General features: G+C 38.3%; 1 pseudogene; it reads right to left on the reverse strand.

Moving 5' to 3' along the window:
* Positions 1-436: 436 nt before the first annotated feature.
* LOC120613037 (uncharacterized) lies at positions 437-555 on the reverse strand (annotated as a pseudogene).
* Positions 556-17,463: the final 16,908 nt, after the last annotated feature.

The raw sequence follows: 17,463 nt of genomic DNA on the forward strand, positions 1-17,463 counted from the left end.
CAAAGAGTAACTAGATACTTTTATATATTAAAAAATGCATTTTAATTGATTTGAATATACCTTAATTGACTTAAGTATGTCTTTTAAAATGGTTTTTGCCTCTGGAATAATTCAATTAGATATTTGATTATAAACTATATTATAAGTTTTTTAAATACTTGTAGACTCCTTAAGAGTTAGAAGTCTATATTTTATATCTTTTAGAATATCTCAGAAAGTTAGGACCCAAAAAGCATGGTACTAGGCACGTGACTGCATATAGTAAGTATATTCCCTTTGATTAATGACCTTTTAGTAATTAATTTGTTACAGTGGTATTCTTATATACAGTCTTTGCTTTTATTTTTATTTATTTTTTATAGGCGAGGCAACCCTTGGTTGACCTCACAGGTTGCAAGGACCTTATCAGCTTACAATCCTTTATTTTTTAGTTTTACACCTACAGCACCTGGTCTTCCTAGGTGGTGTCCCATCCAAGTATTAACCAGGCCCGACCCTGCTTAGCTTCCAGGGTCAGACGGAATTGGGCTTGTTCAGGGTGGCATGGCCGTAGACTAGACAGTCTTCGCTTTTAATCAAAATGCATTCCAGGAAACTAGAGCATCATGCATGCAGTGCTTGATAAAACAGCTCATTTTCCATGGGAATAGTGTGATAATTGGAAGTTGTCCTCCTGACTAAGGATTTGGCATGACATAAATCATGGCAATGAACAAAAATATGTCATAAAAGCCAAGACTCAGCAACTATAACCCTACGAAAATACAAAGCAGTAAAACTATGCTCCAAGCCTAATAAATTGGGCTTAAATGCACTGACACATTCATCATAGCACTCCATTGTTATAGATATGTGCATATGTGTATATATAATATCACATAAAATGCAACTTTATAGTATCATAAATTCTAGTTAAAATAGTATGCTGAGGAAGGTAATTAAAACAGTTAGTCAATGGTAATTGTGCTTGCCTTCTTAGAGTTTGAAAAGAATTTTAGGGGATAATTGGCATGGGCCAGATTTCCATCATCTGCTCAAGAAGAATCATTGAGATGATTTCCCTTTCACTATTAGAAAAGTTTTTTAAAGCAACAAGAAGCTTTGAAAATCATCATCACTGCTTCAAAGATAGTATGAGGTACTCAACACATGTTACTTGTCGACATCTATGGTTGCTACACAGAGAAGTACTTTTTTAAGGATCTTGAATTTGACCAAAAATATCTCCTCTTCATTGTTTGCTGCATCCTCAATTTATTTACGAATGCTGTTTATAAATTGAATATGAGAAAAGCTCCCAGAAAAAAATACATAACAGACTTTTCCAGTTCATTGGGAAACCTTGAGCTTAGAATAGTTTTATGTATTCTCATAGAGTTGCTGAGCAGGGCATATAACAAAGTCTGACCCATCTAAGCTTTTTTTTCTCAGTCTTTAACAGAAGCTGCTCAGTGTAGGCTAAAAGGCATTTTGAATCTGGAAATATGTGAATGAGAAACCAAAATCCTGTAGCTGTAGAACACTAGAAACATTGATAACATATAATAAGCATCATTTAAATGCACATCTTCACCCAAAGGGAGTAAGAAAGATACAACCAAAGGAACAAATAAAGAAGATATAAGTGGATCCTGACAGTGGTGGGGAAGGGTGTCAGCCTCAGGAATATTAATACTCAACTGGGACAGGAGATGAGACTTTTGGCAATTTTGGATACAACAGACACTCTTGGAGAGTAAGATTGTGGACTTCAGTAATAGGTGGGCAGGATAAAAATTCACCCACTTACGTGGTCCAAGGACAAAAAGCTGATCTACCATAAAGTGTGTGAGAATTTGTAATCTCAGGCCTCGTTCCCACAAGGAATTGAGTCTAAAATTTCTATTTCGTGTTGGTTCAGAAACACCTATGCCACAAAAAAAGTGGTCCTGTATTGGTAAACTCCTCTGGGATGACCTGCCCTCATTCCATGCCAGGGAGGATACCCAAACCCCTGATGATGAGCTCACAATAGAAAATTGCAAAAACCCTCAAAGAAGTAATTCAACATTATTAGGAATCATCAGATTTAATAAATAGCAGAGAGACCTTTCCTCCCAAGAAATTCAGATAATAGGACAGTTGGATAGAGACTATAAAACAAGAATGTTTAAAATGATTAAAGACACTAAAGAAGGAATCAAACTTAAAAATGCTAAAAGGACCCAAATTAAAAAGTGTTATTGGGTGATTGTCAGGTGGTATGAATGCAAGAACTTCGACACAAAAAAAGATCAAAAGTGGATTTTTCTCCATACGCTGCATTCAGCCAGGATTCTTTTTAATGTCTGTTATTTCAAGGCAAGAATGGGGTAGAAGTGCTTCTGTCCCTAAGGAGAAATAACAGATTTACGTGGTTAAAAAGAATTCCAGAAATCCTTATGGAATTGGCTAGTAATTGCAAATTCTTTTCGGAATCATTTCTATGACCCCATTTGGACATTTTGTACATTTTTAAAATCATGTCATTTTCCTTTCATTATTTAAAAAAAATTGTTTATATTTGACTACATTTGAGTCATTTATACTTTAGGCTCCTGCTTTTTTCCTCTCGATCCGTTGTGACATTGCTCTAATCTGTTCACCCGTGTTTTTGAGGGTTTCAGAGTGTAGATAAAGAAGATTCTGTAAGGTAGAACTTTGTAGACGAAGCACAAGACTGGAGATGAGAAAATCTGGGTTCTACCACTCACTGTGCCCTTAATAGAGCGGTGTTACAGCTCTCAATAACAATTTTTTCCTGTTTTTGTTTTAAAAGAAGCTTTGCACCAGACAGATAATGTAAGTAAGTAAAGTAGCAAAGAAAATATATGTGGGACCAGGTTCCACGATGCATGATGTCAGCCTGACTAGATTACTTTTTTTAATAGATTTTTTCTTTTTTAGAGCTTTTTAAGGTTCATGGCAAAATGGAGGGGAAAGTACAGAGATTTCCCATATAGCCCCTGCCCCCACACGTATACAGCCTCCTCTATTCTCAGCATCATCAATGTCCTGCACAAGAGTGGTCCCTTTGTTAAAAGTGATAAACCTACAATGACACATCATTATCACCCAAAGTCCATAGTTTACATTAGGGTTCATTCTTGGTGGCGTACATTCTATGAGTTTGGACAAATTTATAATGACATGTATCTACTATTATAGTATCATACGGAGTAGTTTCATTGCCCTAAAAATCCTCTGTTCTTCACCCATTCCTCCCTCCCCTACCTTAACCTTTGGCAACCGCCGATCTTTTTACTATTTCCATAGTTTTGCCTTTTCCAGAATGTCATATAATTAGAATCATATAGTGTATAGCCTTTTCAGATTGACTTCTTTCACTTAATTAAGAGAGAAGGCATCTGAAAAATGCAAAGGAAAGGGTTTGCAGAAATGACTCAGTCGGTTGTAGATTAACCATACCCTGTAGATCTCTGAATGGCCTTCTGGAAACTTGTCACACCTATGTGAGAAACGATCTGCAAATAGATAGGACTGGTGCTCTGGAAATTCCTTCCCCCTTGCAGCTCCCACCTGAAACTCTCCCTCCCATCCTGAGTCAGAAAGTGCACATAGACCCTCAGACAAAGGAATCATGTGCCCCTTGTATGGACACTGCCAGGGTATATAAGCTGTAAGAAATCTCACCAAGGCGAGCTCGTGCTTTTGTGCTGGTTAAAGCCTCACATGCTCTGCCGGCCTAATAAACTCTCCTCCCTCTAACAAAGTTGTCTGAGCATCCAAATTCCTCCATCGGGTGTTGCTTACTGCAGCATAGTGATATGTCTTTAACTCTTCTCCATGTCTCTTAATACTAGATAGCTTATTTCTTTTTAGCATTGAATAATATTTTATTGTCTGCTCGTACCAGTTTATTTATCCATTTATCTACTGAGAGTCATCTTGGTGGCTTCCAAAGTTTTGGCAATTATGAATAAAGCTGTTATAAACATCTATGTGCAGGTGTTTATGTGAACATAAGTTTTCGACTCCTTTGAGTAAAAGAACATGGTTGGTTGCTGGATCCTGTTTAGTTTTGTGAAAAACTGACGAACCGTCTTTTGAAATGGCTATACCATTTTGTATTTGCAGCAGCAATGAACGAGAGTTTCTGTTGCTCCACATCCTTGTCAACATTTGCTGTTGTCAGTGTTTTGGATTTTGGCCTTTCACACAGGTATGTATTAATTTCTCATTGTTGTTTTAATTTGCATTTCCCTGATGATATATGATGCAGACATCATGTCATGTATTTATTTGCCATCTGTATCTCTCCTTTGATGAAATATCTGTATATAAGGCTTTGAGTTTTTTTTTTAATCGGGTTGCTTGTTCTTTTACTATTGCACATTATTATTTCCTTGTCTGTGTTCCATGGGGTTTAGCTTCTTTTCATGTGTATTCTGTGTAACAGGTGTATTCTGTGAGGAAGAGGGTTCTATGGTCAGATAAGCTTGGGGGAATTCTAAAGTAAATAGGGATAAACAGTTTCTCTTCAGCACTTCTCAGAGCTTTAACATCCTCATGGAGCGGCAGTGCTCTAAGTCAGAACTTGGCGATCCAGGGCTCCCTAAGTTATTGGACCTCCAGTTTTGCCCAGGAACATGAGAATATCTAGGAACATGAGATGCTGGCAAACCACTTTTATATCTTTCAGTTCCATTGTTCTGCACATAACCATATGGATACATTTTTATATGTATGTGGTATTTCTAAGTCAATTTAGGTGGATATTCATGTTGGTTATGCCACTCTATCAAAATTATGCCTGTATGTACCAAGATATTCCTAATTTAGGAAACTGTCCGTTAGGATTATTAACCATCCCTTAGGGACAGCTCATGTCCTATTTACTCCATGAAAATTTCTCTAACATTTATGGTTTTATTTATCTATTGTCTTTAAACTGTTTTGACCCTTTGGCTCTTTCTATGCAATGTACCCTTGTATAGTTGTTACCTTGTATAGCTTTCATTATTCCATGTTTGATGATCCCTCAATATGGAATTCATTTCTTCAGGAATGTGCCTTATATTTGAGTGTCCTACATACAAGTTTTAATTAAAATTGTTAAATAATTGTATCTTTCCTAGGCTGACCTTCTTTCTTTCCTTCCTTCCTTTACCTTTTGATTAAAATATATGCTAATTGAAGTATAACAGTTATTTTGATTTTCAAAGTGGATCACAGTAGTGCTAAATTACCTCAGGTGGCTTCTTCTCCTATGTACTGCAAATTGGTAAAGCACACTAATGCGCAAATGTTTGTAGGTGAAGACTTTGCAGTGCCTTCAAATTATGCATCATGGTCTTCTTTCCCAATGACCCTAGGTTGTACATCTGCCAAAAAAGCAGAGCAGAATTTATTTAATGATGACTGAATGCATTGTATTTTGACAGTGGAATAAACCATTTAAAGATATAATTGCAACAAGACAGATTTCTAAGCAGCATTGCAAATGTTTAACATATCATGGTCTGCCCTCGGAGTTATTTATTTATCTATTTTTTTGTGGTGTTAAATAGGATTAGCCAGGAGACTTTCTCAGTATTCTGATTACAATACAGAAGCAACCAAATATTTGTTAAAATCTGTCATCGTGGACACCCAGGCCTCTCAATCTTCTAGCTAGCAAGAACTGGGAGTTTGCACAAATGAATAACCTAGAAATAGGAGCACCCGAAATACCTGAATTAGAAATGATTCACATGACAAGGGAGAACTCAATACATGCTTTTACCAGGAATAATTGCTTTTTAAAAGGAATTGCAAAGCATCATTGAACTGTGCATTTAAAACCAGTGAATTCTGCTAAAGCTGTTAAAAAGAAAGAATTGCAAAATTTTATCCAGAGTGGTATAGAGAGTGCTCTTGAAATTCTTGAAAGTGGGTACCCCTCTGACATGATGGAACATACCATACTACATTTAATTTATATTATAAACATCTTGTTAAAATCTCTGAGGTATGGCTAAATTAGTTGTCAGAGAAATGACAGAATTCACATCTTCGTCAATTGTTACTACCATAGTTTTGTTTAAAATAATTGTTCACAATTTTGTGTTGAAGGACAATTTCTAGTGTAATGACATGCAAGATATGTTTTTTTCCAAAAGCTTTTTATCATTTTATTGAAAACATGATGTGTTTATCCTGCAGCAAGGCCATTAATTAGGTACTGTTCCTGAAAATAGACAGCAGGATGCTGCCGTGCAAGGACATTCCTCAGTAGTTATAAGCAAACAAACACCTGCATAAAGTATTTGTTAATTGGCTTTGAAGGGTTATGTTTCACCTGTTAAGATAACAAGGCTATGACCTCAAAGAACCACTTGTGAACAGCAAGCAATGGAAGTTTCAATTAGCTCTTCAGGCTATTGTGTATGGTTTTCTATTGTCTGCCTTTTCTGCAAAGCATTCAAACTAGTCTCCAGTGATGAGGATGTGGTTGGTCCACCCTGTCATTTTAATAGGCAATCCTATTTTTTTACTTTCCTTATGCTTTGGTCCCACAATGAGAGGACGTGATTAACATGGTAGACATCTAGTTTTTTTCCTAACATCATCTCTTGCAGAATGATGTTTGATTGGCAGTTATGACTGCTGAGGTCTTATCTTACCTTGTTTTATGTTTTCTCGCACAAAACACTTGTTTTGATCCCACAGATCAGACACAAGGAGAGACTTCCTCGGAGCTGTCTGAGGTTGTTGCTGACAGTCCTGTGGCTGGTTTGGTTAAACGGTAAAGTGAAGTCATCATCAGAGTGGTGACGTGACCTTGCCATCTTCACAGTTTGGATGAGTCTCCCCTCCCCAAAAAATAATAATAAAATAAAAATAAATAAGTAAATAAATAAATAGAAGATAGATAGATAGATAAAATAAAATAAAATAAAATAAAACAAACTGGTTATGTCATTTAACATTGTGAATGAAGAAAGTGAAGGGTAAAGAGAAGAAACGGCCACTAGAGGTGACTTTCTGAACAAGAGTGGTCACTTGGCCAAGGAAATCTGCAGTGGCTCAGCCACCTCGAAAATCACACACTCCAGACACTAAGCACAGAGTGTTGTTCATAACTCTGGGGAGGTAGGGAGGCTGGCAGGAGGAAAGAATTCATTCTCACAGATAACTTTTTTTTTTTATATATATAAACATTCCAGGGCAGAACTAGCAAAATGGGATCTCTCTCTTTTTTTTTTTATATATATAAACATTCCAGGAGCAGAACTAGCAAAATGGGATCTCTCTCTCACACACGGTTTTGTAAAATGTAAAGTACCTGGCATATGTAAAGTATTATTAATTACTTACTTGTCCACCTCCGCTACATTTCTCCTGCCTTGCTTTGTTCCTTAAAGCTGGTCAGACTGAGATACTGCCCCCTCACTCCCCCATCTCCACCAACCTGGCCCCTTTCCTTACCCAATACATCAGTAATCTACCTTCACTTCCCTTGCAACTCTCCATTTAGCCGCACACCCTAAACTGAGTCTGTGGCCCAGACAGTCCTGCTGGGCATCCCGGGGCTTCAATGTGTTTCCTTATTACCAAGCTGGGCTAGGAGAGAGGGCAGCAGGGAACCGGCCTCATGTCATACCACTAGCCTTCACATAGCCTCCAAGTTGGCATCTCTTCTGTCTGGGTTTGCCTTGTTACAGGCCTGACCTTGTATCTAGTTTGTGTTTTGTTATAAGGCACAGATACATCTTCCAGGCCCCAGGTACCACCTTTGCTCTTGGGATGGGAGTCATACCCTGAGGTCTATCTTGTGGGGGGAGGAGGAGAGTCCTAATATCTTTGCCTCATTTTGCAAGGCCTTGCTTCAAACTGAGGAGCATGATCCTTGGGATGGTGTTGTATGTCCCCCAGGCAGCCTTTAGGAACAAAGGACTGACTATCTCAGGTCCTGGGACTTCTCCTGGCAGGAAAGTCTTAGCTGTCAGCCCACTGGAAGATTCCTGGCCCTGGCTGGGGTGAACAGCACCCAGTGACCAGGGGAGGTGGGGTGTGAAGACCCATTCATCCTTTGCAGGAACTTGGGACAACTCCGAATAATTATCCCCACCTTCGACCTCCTGGTACTGTCTATGGCTTTTGGCTGCTTAGCATTGCCCTCGGCCCAATTCTATCTCCTGCCTCCCCTTTCCTTAAATGTTGATCTCAAAAGCACCCACTAACTGACCTTCTGCAGGCATGTTTCCTCAGCTCAGCGTCCCAGGGAATTCGGCCCTGCCCACACGCCGATCCCTGGGCCTGCAGGGCTTTTGTATGACATCCTCTTCTTGGTTTTACGTATTCAGAGCCACCTGGATTCTCTTGTGGGGCTCTGCCACCCTCTTTCTAAGTATTTCTTGAAAGAAGACTGAGTTCTTTAGTGTAGAAAAAGGTACACTTTTTGAGGTTTAATATGTAAGCTTAAGGAAGCTTTCCCTCTGCGTGAAAGCAGAAATTATACTTCTATGCCTGTGAGACCTTGATGCTATATTATAGCTATTTTCTCTGTGTTGTTATTTTGCCCCAGTTTTCTTCCAGTTATACTTAGAACCCATTGACTTTTCTGGAGAGACAAGACGATCCACCTCCATTGACTTTTAACTGCTCCTGCTCAGCCTGGCAACTCTGGTTAATGAGCATATTCAAGTTTAGGAGACACAAGATAAAATGCCATATGGAGAGACAGAATAAAATAAATTGCAGAACAGCAAAACTACACTGACCACAATTTTATCTTTTCTGTAATGATTCAGAAGGCACCATGAGATCTTGAAGAATTATGAGTATCTTTTATAGAAGTTCCAGTTAACAGAGATTTGTAGGTGCTGAGATGTCACTGAAACCTTCTTCAATGCCCGAGAGAAAGTGAATGTCTGCTACACTGATATTCTTAGCTCTGTGTTTAACTTGAGCCATGTAGTGCAGAGAAATTAGTTAACTGGATAAATGATTCTAGTCTTACCTAAAATGTTGGGAATCTGAGTAAACCACTTGGCTGCTTTAGAGCTTGCTTATCACTTTGGAAAAAGAGAGAATTGGATTGATTGTTGCTGTGGACTGAATATTTGTGTCCTCCTAAAATTTATGTTGAATCCTGGCACCTAATGTGATGGTATTAGATGGTGGGGCCTTTGGAGGTGACTGGGTCATGAGGGTTGAGAGCTTCATGATTGAAGATAGGAGACACAAGATAAAATGCCATATGGAGAGACAGAATAAAATAAATTGCAGAACAGCAAAACTACACTGACCACAATTTTATCTTTTCTGTAATGATTCAGAAGGCACCATGAGATCTTGAAGAATTATGAGTATCTTTTATAGAAGTTCCAGTTAACAGAGATTTGTAGGTGCTGAGATGTCACTGAAACCTTCTTCAATGCCCGAGAGAAAGTGAATGTTCAATTTCTCTGCAGACTGAGTCATGAGGGTTGAGAGCTATGGATTAGTGCCCATAGAAAAGAGATTCCAGAGAGTTCTCTAGTACCTTCTTCCAAGGAAGATACAATGAGAAATTGGCAGTCTGCAACCTGGAAGACAACTATGACCAGAAACCACCACACTGGTGCCCTGATCTTAGGCCTCTAGCCCCCAGAAATGTAAGAAATAAGTTTCTGTTGTTTATAAGCCACCCAGTCTATCATATTTTGTTATAGCAGCCTGAACAAACTAAGACAGGCGTCAGGCTCTATGTCTATGATTTCTCATAAAGTTTGCTGCATTGATCCTTTTAGGGTCCTTAAGTTCTGGTGGTTTGTGTGAAGTGCCTCCCAAGCCTTCACCTTCCATGTGATAGCTTATTCTCAGGAGCGGATTCACAGCCTACCTCTTGGCTGGCATCTCCCCTGAATGATATTGGAAGCCACCTACTTATTCATAGTGTTTCCCTTTGGAGTTTTGTATTTATTTGTTCTGCCATTTAGTGTTGTTTTGAACTCCCAAGAAGGATGAGTAAAACAGGGAAACAAAACCTCACTATTTTTAGTGGGAGTTGTTCACGTTGTCATGGCCAAAGATGTTTTCTGCAGTTATATGCTTCGTTTTAAATCTCAGCTCCATTTTTGCGTAAACGTGGGCCAGTTACTGATGTTTTCTTTTTAGAAAAATGGGGACAGCAATTAGTATGTACAGCAATTAGTAAGGTTGACGTGAGTTTTAAATGTGTGCCTAGCAAATAGTAGGGCTTAATTAATATAGATTTTATTTTTATTATTTGATCTGCAGTATCATAACTGTCAGTAAGATTATGAGGGATTGGATGATTACTTTTATAGAGATATAATTAAAATAAAAAATAATACCTACAATTAAAGGACATCACTTAGTCTTAGACAATGGCTAAATCATTACCCTATTACTTCATGTTATCATTATGATCACAGGAGAAACAAAGACCTGGCATTGACTCTAATATAAAGGTCTAGAAAAGAAATAACAATTGAATAGATAACAATTTATGAGCTCAAAATTCATTCCTCAGCAAAAATAGAACAGTACAGCTTTCTCACATACTTTACGTTCTGAGGAAGGAAAAAATAACTCAGAGAGGGAAAAGGATAAAATAGTGTAGGAGTGTTTCAAAGTGGGTTAGGAAAGAAAAGTTTCCTGGTTGCTCCTTTAAAGTTCCTTGGAAATGAGTCTGTTTCCTACCCAAGAAATGAAAGTATGATTTGTAGTGTATGTTTAATTTTTGCTAAAAAATATGTAGCTCAAAGAAAGCCAAGGAAATATTTTCATGTAAAAGAAGCCAACTTTGCTGTTGTTTTCTGCGTGGGTGGAAAGTGATGTGTTTTTATTCTTCCAATCGATAATCAAAATTCAGAGTCTTATTAAATGATTATAACCTTATCTCTGGTCTTCAGGGAAGTTAATGTTGAAAGCAGCAGGATCTCCGAGGATAATGTTTCTTTCCCTAGTCAATGTGTGTACTTCCCTCATGGATAATGAAGAGGTCACTTCCAATGTTCTACCAACATTTTTTTTTTACCTGAATTTAAGCCCCACTCCTCTTGTTGTTCACCACTGAACACAAGCTAGACCACTTGACGCATTCTCCATTGTATAGTGGAACTGAAGTGGGAGATGGGCAGTGTGTGTGTGTGCGGAGGGTGGGGGGGTAGGATAGGGGAGTCGGGGAACGGTGGTCCAAGCGCTAGTTCAAAATCAGATATGCCAGAATCTAACATGTGCTACCACCTTGTACTCTTAAATTCATTTTCCTCATTTGTCAAATGGGGATAATAATATCTTTCTTATAGGGCTTTTGTGAGAATTCAGGTATGGAGTATGAGTTCATTGGAGAGGTGGTACAAGTATGGTTAAGGCTCTGAAGATTTTAAAATGGTCGACTCTGAGTCCCATTACCATCACTTTATAGTTGTATGATATTGAAGACACTGGGGTTGGGGGCTTCAACTATAAAATGAGGATGTTAACCTAAATATAAAAAACCAAGTGACAGGCAACAAGCATTTACTTGAGATTAAAAAAAATAAGAATAGCTATTTGGGAAGCATAGATTCAGGCAGAAACCCAAGTGGCATAATGATTAGGAGACAAAGGCAAGAGGTATTTATGAGAAAGGGAAGGGGAACAATTACATCGTTAAGAAGGAAAACATTTCCATTGATGCAGATGAACTAACATAGTGACACTAATTCTAAAGAATGTTTTTAATTTTCAGACTGCTAGTGATCAGCCTGGTAGTCATCTGCTTTCTTGTTATCCTGGCAAACAGTTTTTTGGTACATAATGTTGCTTTAGGCCCAGTCCAAAGATTATTTTGCCCTGTTTTAACATTCCAAAGGTTTGAGGCATGAGATGTGCAAGGCAGTTCCTCTGAGATGGCAGCCCTGACTCCATTTTAAAGTGGCTCAATTTATATTATTATTTTTTTTTTTACAAAATAATGATAGTTGCTTCCCCATTAGGGTGAATTGAGATGATTAAATGAAATAACACATAATAACAACTACAATGTGATTGGTTTTTATTGATTAGTTGTATTTCTTCTTGGTCTTCTGTATTAAGAAGTCCGTATTTTCGTTAGTCTTTTATCATGAGGATTATTTTATAACCTTTTAACCCTCCTTAATTTTTTCATTCTTCTGAACTCCTGTAGTAATTTTTGTACCTCTCTTACAACACTTATCCTATGGGATAGTTAGTTTTACGTGTCAGCTTGGCTTGACTTTAGTACCCAGTTACATCAGTCAAACACAAATCTGAGTGTTGTGGGAAGGTATTTGTAGATGTGGCTAACATTTACAATCAGTTGACTTTAGGTAAAGGGTATTACCCTGGATAATATGGGTGGGGCTCAACTCATCCAGTCAATCTAAGGCCTTAAGAGGAAAAACAGGTTTCTCGGAAATGAAGAAATTCTGCCGCAAGACTACTGCCTGAAGCCTCAGGCATCAACACCTGCCTGAATTTCCAACCTGCCAGTTTGCCCTGTTTACAGACTTGACATCCTCACACCAGTTCCTTAAAATAAATCATAAATCTCTCTCTCTCTCTCATATATATATATAACCAATAGAAGAAACTATTGGTTCTGTTTCTTCTTAAGAACCCTGACTAACACATCCTACCCCACGCTCACTTTTTTTTCCTCTTTGTACGAAAATTTTTATTGTATGCATCATCTGAACTGAACTCCTGGATAGGTAGCTTCTGGAGCGCAGGACATGTCCATAGATCTTTGTAATGACCCAGTTACTGCCTAGGACTGTATCTGCTCCATGCAGATCCAAAGTCACGATCTTGCCTGCCTTCTGCTCTGTCCTTTTCATTTGGGTTTGTATAATATTTTTAAAAATTTTAAAAATTAGTAGCCAATTTTTTTTTTTAATAATAGTACTCAGAAAAATTTGGAGATTTGGCTTCCCTTGTAAAATCAGTAGATTTGAAAACATGAACCCCATATTTTTTCATGATGATAATTGGGTGGAGCTTTATGGGGGCTGTTTACCTAGACAGAGCTGTTATCTAATACACCTGACTGCAGACACCTGTGTTAGTCAACTCTTAATGTTTCATATGTGTTAAGTAAAGAAAGAAGAATGACTAGGGGATTCTTTTAAATTTGTATTATTTTTATTGGAATATCTAATTTTATTTTTAAAGTTGTGGTGGTGCAAGTATTTGTAGGATCTATAAGATTATCTATCGATCATCTATTTAAATTAAATAACCTAATTATTTAAAACTTAAAATTTTAATTAAATAACCTAAAATTTTATACTATCTGAATTCCAGAGGAAGGAAATAGCTACTAGAATGTTAGATTGGAGAAAGAAACTTGAATGTAAACTTCCAGAAATGTCAGGTCATGACAGTGGTTTGGCCCAAGTCTTCTGAAAGAAACCAAGGCCTGGACCGAAATGAACTATTCATGGAATACAGATACATTTTCATGTTATCAAGTAGATTTAAAATCACTGTAAAAACTTGGGAGTACTTTGGGTTCAATTCCCCTAAGAACAGCCATTTCTCATTTTTGATTTTTTTCAACTTCTGTCGTATTTGCCTTGCTCCACTCTGCTTAAGGAAATTGTTTTAGAGCTTCTCCTAATTCATTTCAAATAAGAACTAGACTGAATTAACCTCCCCAAACAGAACCATGATGATGATGATGTTGATGTGTGTGTGTTTGTGAAATGATTTAATACCAAGTGAAGTTATATTTTCCGAAACTAGAAGTTTGAGACTCTTTATTAAAACATTCAGCTGCTACCATTTCAGGTCTATGTGCATGCATTGTGGACAATTCAAACACAAGAGTTAGCCACATTCCTGAGTGAGTTTGCAAAAGAATAAAGAAATCAGAAGAAAGAAAATTGCATACCAATATCTATGTAGGGCGAACTAACAGGAGATAGAGCAGAGCCATGGGCTCGGTGACAGAGGAGCTGGGACTATCTTTAATAAACTTGAGCAACTCTTAATCAACCCACACTGAGCTCATTACTGGGGCCCATTTCACCACATCTGTTTGGCGCCTCTAGGATAGGATGGAAGAGGAAGTGAGGTCAACAAAGAAGGAATTGGCAAAGGACCCCTAAAAGCATTTACTGACCACCTTGGGGGATGGTGGTACCAATTCTAATTATTAGATGATGAACTTAATAGGCTTGTTTAGAAGGAAACATAGCCAGTGGGCTATGCCCCTGTTTCCTCAGCGGTACCATGTTAACACAAGCTATCTGGTAGCACTGATATCTCTTTGCATTCAGGCTTTCTCTGTATGCTCCACACAGCAGGACAAAGAGCCTGGGACTAGCACATGCATCTATCCCAGCAGCCTTCATCTAATGATTGATAGGAAATGGTGTGTAAATACCCTGGCTTCCTCACTCTGGTGGGAAGAGAGAACTTTGAGGCACAAATTCTGTACCGGTCCTTAAAGTTCTCCAGCAGGATCAAGCCCACTGTGGTAACAGGCTCCAGAACACATTTTTTTTTTGGCCTCCTTCCCTCCCCAGCTTCACTTCTTCACTCTCTGACTTGTGTTTTGGAGATCCCCTCCCTAATGCGTCACTTCCACATGAATCGCCATCTCAGGGACTCCGTTAGGGGTATCAAAACCAAAGTAGTATCTATTTTCTAAAAGTTTCTTCTTTGTTTGTGGAACAATACTGTGAATGCCTGGGCTACCATATATCTGTGTTCATTCATTAATTCATTGACTCATTCCTTCTCTCAAAAAAATATTGATGGAGTGCCTATTTGACACACTGAGCTGGATGCTAGAAAGATAGCAGTGAACAGACATAGGTCCTATTCCCTAGATCAAGCTGTCCCCAAGAAGTCTAAAGTGACCCACATATGTAATTTCAATTTCCTAATATCCACATTAAAAAAAAAAAAAAGAAATAGAAAGGAACCCAATATAGAAAAAATACTATGATTTCTATGTGCACCGTCTTTGAAATCCGGTGCTTGTTTTACATTTGCAGCAGCTCTCAATTTGAACAAAACACAGTTTAAGTGCTCAATAACTCAGTGTGGCTAGTGCCTCCTGCCTTAGAGAACAGCCCAGCTCCTGAAGCTTAGTCTAATGATCATGAGAAAGGAGTAGGTCATCTAAGAGCAGTCAGACAATAGGAGATTGGTCATCTACACTGGTAGTATCTGAAGTGTCTCGAGAACTAATGAAGAACCTGCTACCTAAGGCTCATAGAAGTAGGAGAGAGAGCCTGGGACTATGTATCTTCACCAAGTTCCCTAGTTGACAACCACTGCTCTCTTTCACCCAAACCTAATCTTCTCACTCCCAGTTCTTTATGTAAGTGTAGGGGAGAAAAAATGATTCTCCTTCTATTTTTTTAGGTTGTTGGTTGTGTCCCCCGCCTCCCCACTACTCCCGTAATAAAAGACAGATTAATAAGGGAAAAGCAAACAGAAGTTCATTAGCATGTATACCTTACATATACATGGGAGATATCCCCCAAAACTGAGTAACTCTTCCTGAAATGACCCACACCATCACCTTATATACCATCTTCAGCTAAAGACAAAAGAAAAATGTTGGGATGGGGAGCCCAGTTATGGGAGGGTTACTAGGCAAAGCACAGTAAACAAGAGTATAGCTGAGTCTGCCTTCTTCACTGATTCGAGTTTTTGGAGATTTAAAGTTAACCTGCTCTTTCTGGTCTGGAGAGGGAGACACACCTACAGATAGAGGTTTCCCTTATAAATGCAAATATTCCTTAGTAAAAGGTTTTCAGAGCATCCCATGTGTCTATAGTTTCTCAAAATTATCCTTATGCCAAAGATGTGTATTTATATTTTGGGGTGGCATAGTCTGATACCCTTCATAAAATTTTTGTTCTTGAACTTTTTGGTTTCTTGGATAGAGGTAGGGAGTTTTAAAAAATTCTAATGCCTGGTTCTCGTTCCAGAAATTCTAAAGGAGTGAGGACTGTCTATCATAGTATACAAGGAACATTGTGTATGTGTGCTCATGAGGGAGAATCTTGAAGGACAGGTACAAATATGCCATCCCACGAGATGCAAGTTCTAATATAAAGATGTTGTTTGCTTGTCTCTATTTTCTGTATTAGGCATGCATGGCATTTGAAATATAAATAAAACAAAACTCAATTAAGGAAACAATATAAAAGTTGGATCTAGAGTTATTTGGAATTTTTGTTTGAAGTCTCCTAATTTTCAGCCCATTATGTCTCCTCTGCTCTTTGGCAATGTTTTCCTGAAGTGTTTATCTCGGCTTTGAATAGAATGGTAGCTTGAATGTTTCCGGTCTTTGTCCCTTGGAAAGGTAGCTTTGAAAGAGTGGCCCTGGCAGTCCCATAAAGACCTGCTGGAGAAGCATAAGAAAGAAGCAGAGAAACTAGTTAGGAAGCTGGTGTTCCTAGGGAGCAGGACTAAGTTGGGTATGTGGATATGCCTTTCTACCTTATTCCTGGGCCCCTGGTCAGGTGGGCCTTGTGGTTGCAGCCCTGAAACCTCCTTGGCACTTGAGTTCATATGATGCTTTTTTACTGTCAATGATGAAAAAAAAAACCAAAAAACAAACCCAAAACCCCCCTGAAATGTCAGGCTTTGGCTTCAGGCATAAACCAGCTTGCATTTAAATTAAATATTGAATGAATATAAGGCTGTAAACATTGATCTTTTCAGAGAACAGTTGCATTTACGTCTGAGTGGTCAAATTCAGCAGTGCTCAATTTCTTGTGTTTGTGTAGGTAATCCCCGATGTTTGAGATTGATCTGAGCATGTCCCCGTAGGCCAGCCATATATTATTGAAATGGAGTCTGATCTTCTTTTCCAGCCACTGCATAATGTGTTTAGTGTTTCAATCTATTCATGGATGTTACATAAGGCATTTCTTTAAGTTCACTTTGAAAACTGAAATAAAATTAAGCTTAAACTGTTGCTAACTTTTAAAAAGCTGTCTGAACAGTGATTTGATCTGATCTGACAGAAATGACAAATTTAAGCCAAAAAGGAAGGACAACATTTTGATTGCTGGGTTCTTGTATCTTCCTTGATTTTCACATTCTTGTTTACATGTTTTGCTTTGCATTTCTTTCCCAGTGAACTTGACCTGAATCAATAGACCATTTTAGAGTAGTTAAATGTTAAAATTTTTTTTTAACACCATGCAAACTGGTTTTATTCTTTCAAAATAGGCTTTTGCTTTGGAATGTAAAATGACAAGGGAAATGCCTGTAGCCAAGATCCTTCCTTGAGCCATTAGAAGGTTCAGACCTGTCTGAAGCACTGGGATGAGTTATTAAGAGGTGATCTGCATGAGGTATTTTGCATCTGGCCTGTTTTTTGTTGCAGGAGAAATTAGGAGGATTCCTGGCGGAGTGGGGAGAGATAAGGGTATGGGGAGGTGTTCTGGTGCCTGCTCAGCTTCAACCTTTCTGGCCCTGGTGGAGCCGTTCGTGAGAGATTCAGCTCCTGGTGAT

Source organism: Pteropus medius, unplaced genomic scaffold, assembly GCF_902729225.1.
Source record: "Pteropus medius unplaced genomic scaffold, Ma_sr-lr_union100, whole genome shotgun sequence".
Lineage (NCBI taxonomy): Eukaryota > Metazoa > Chordata > Mammalia > Chiroptera > Pteropodidae > Pteropus > Pteropus medius.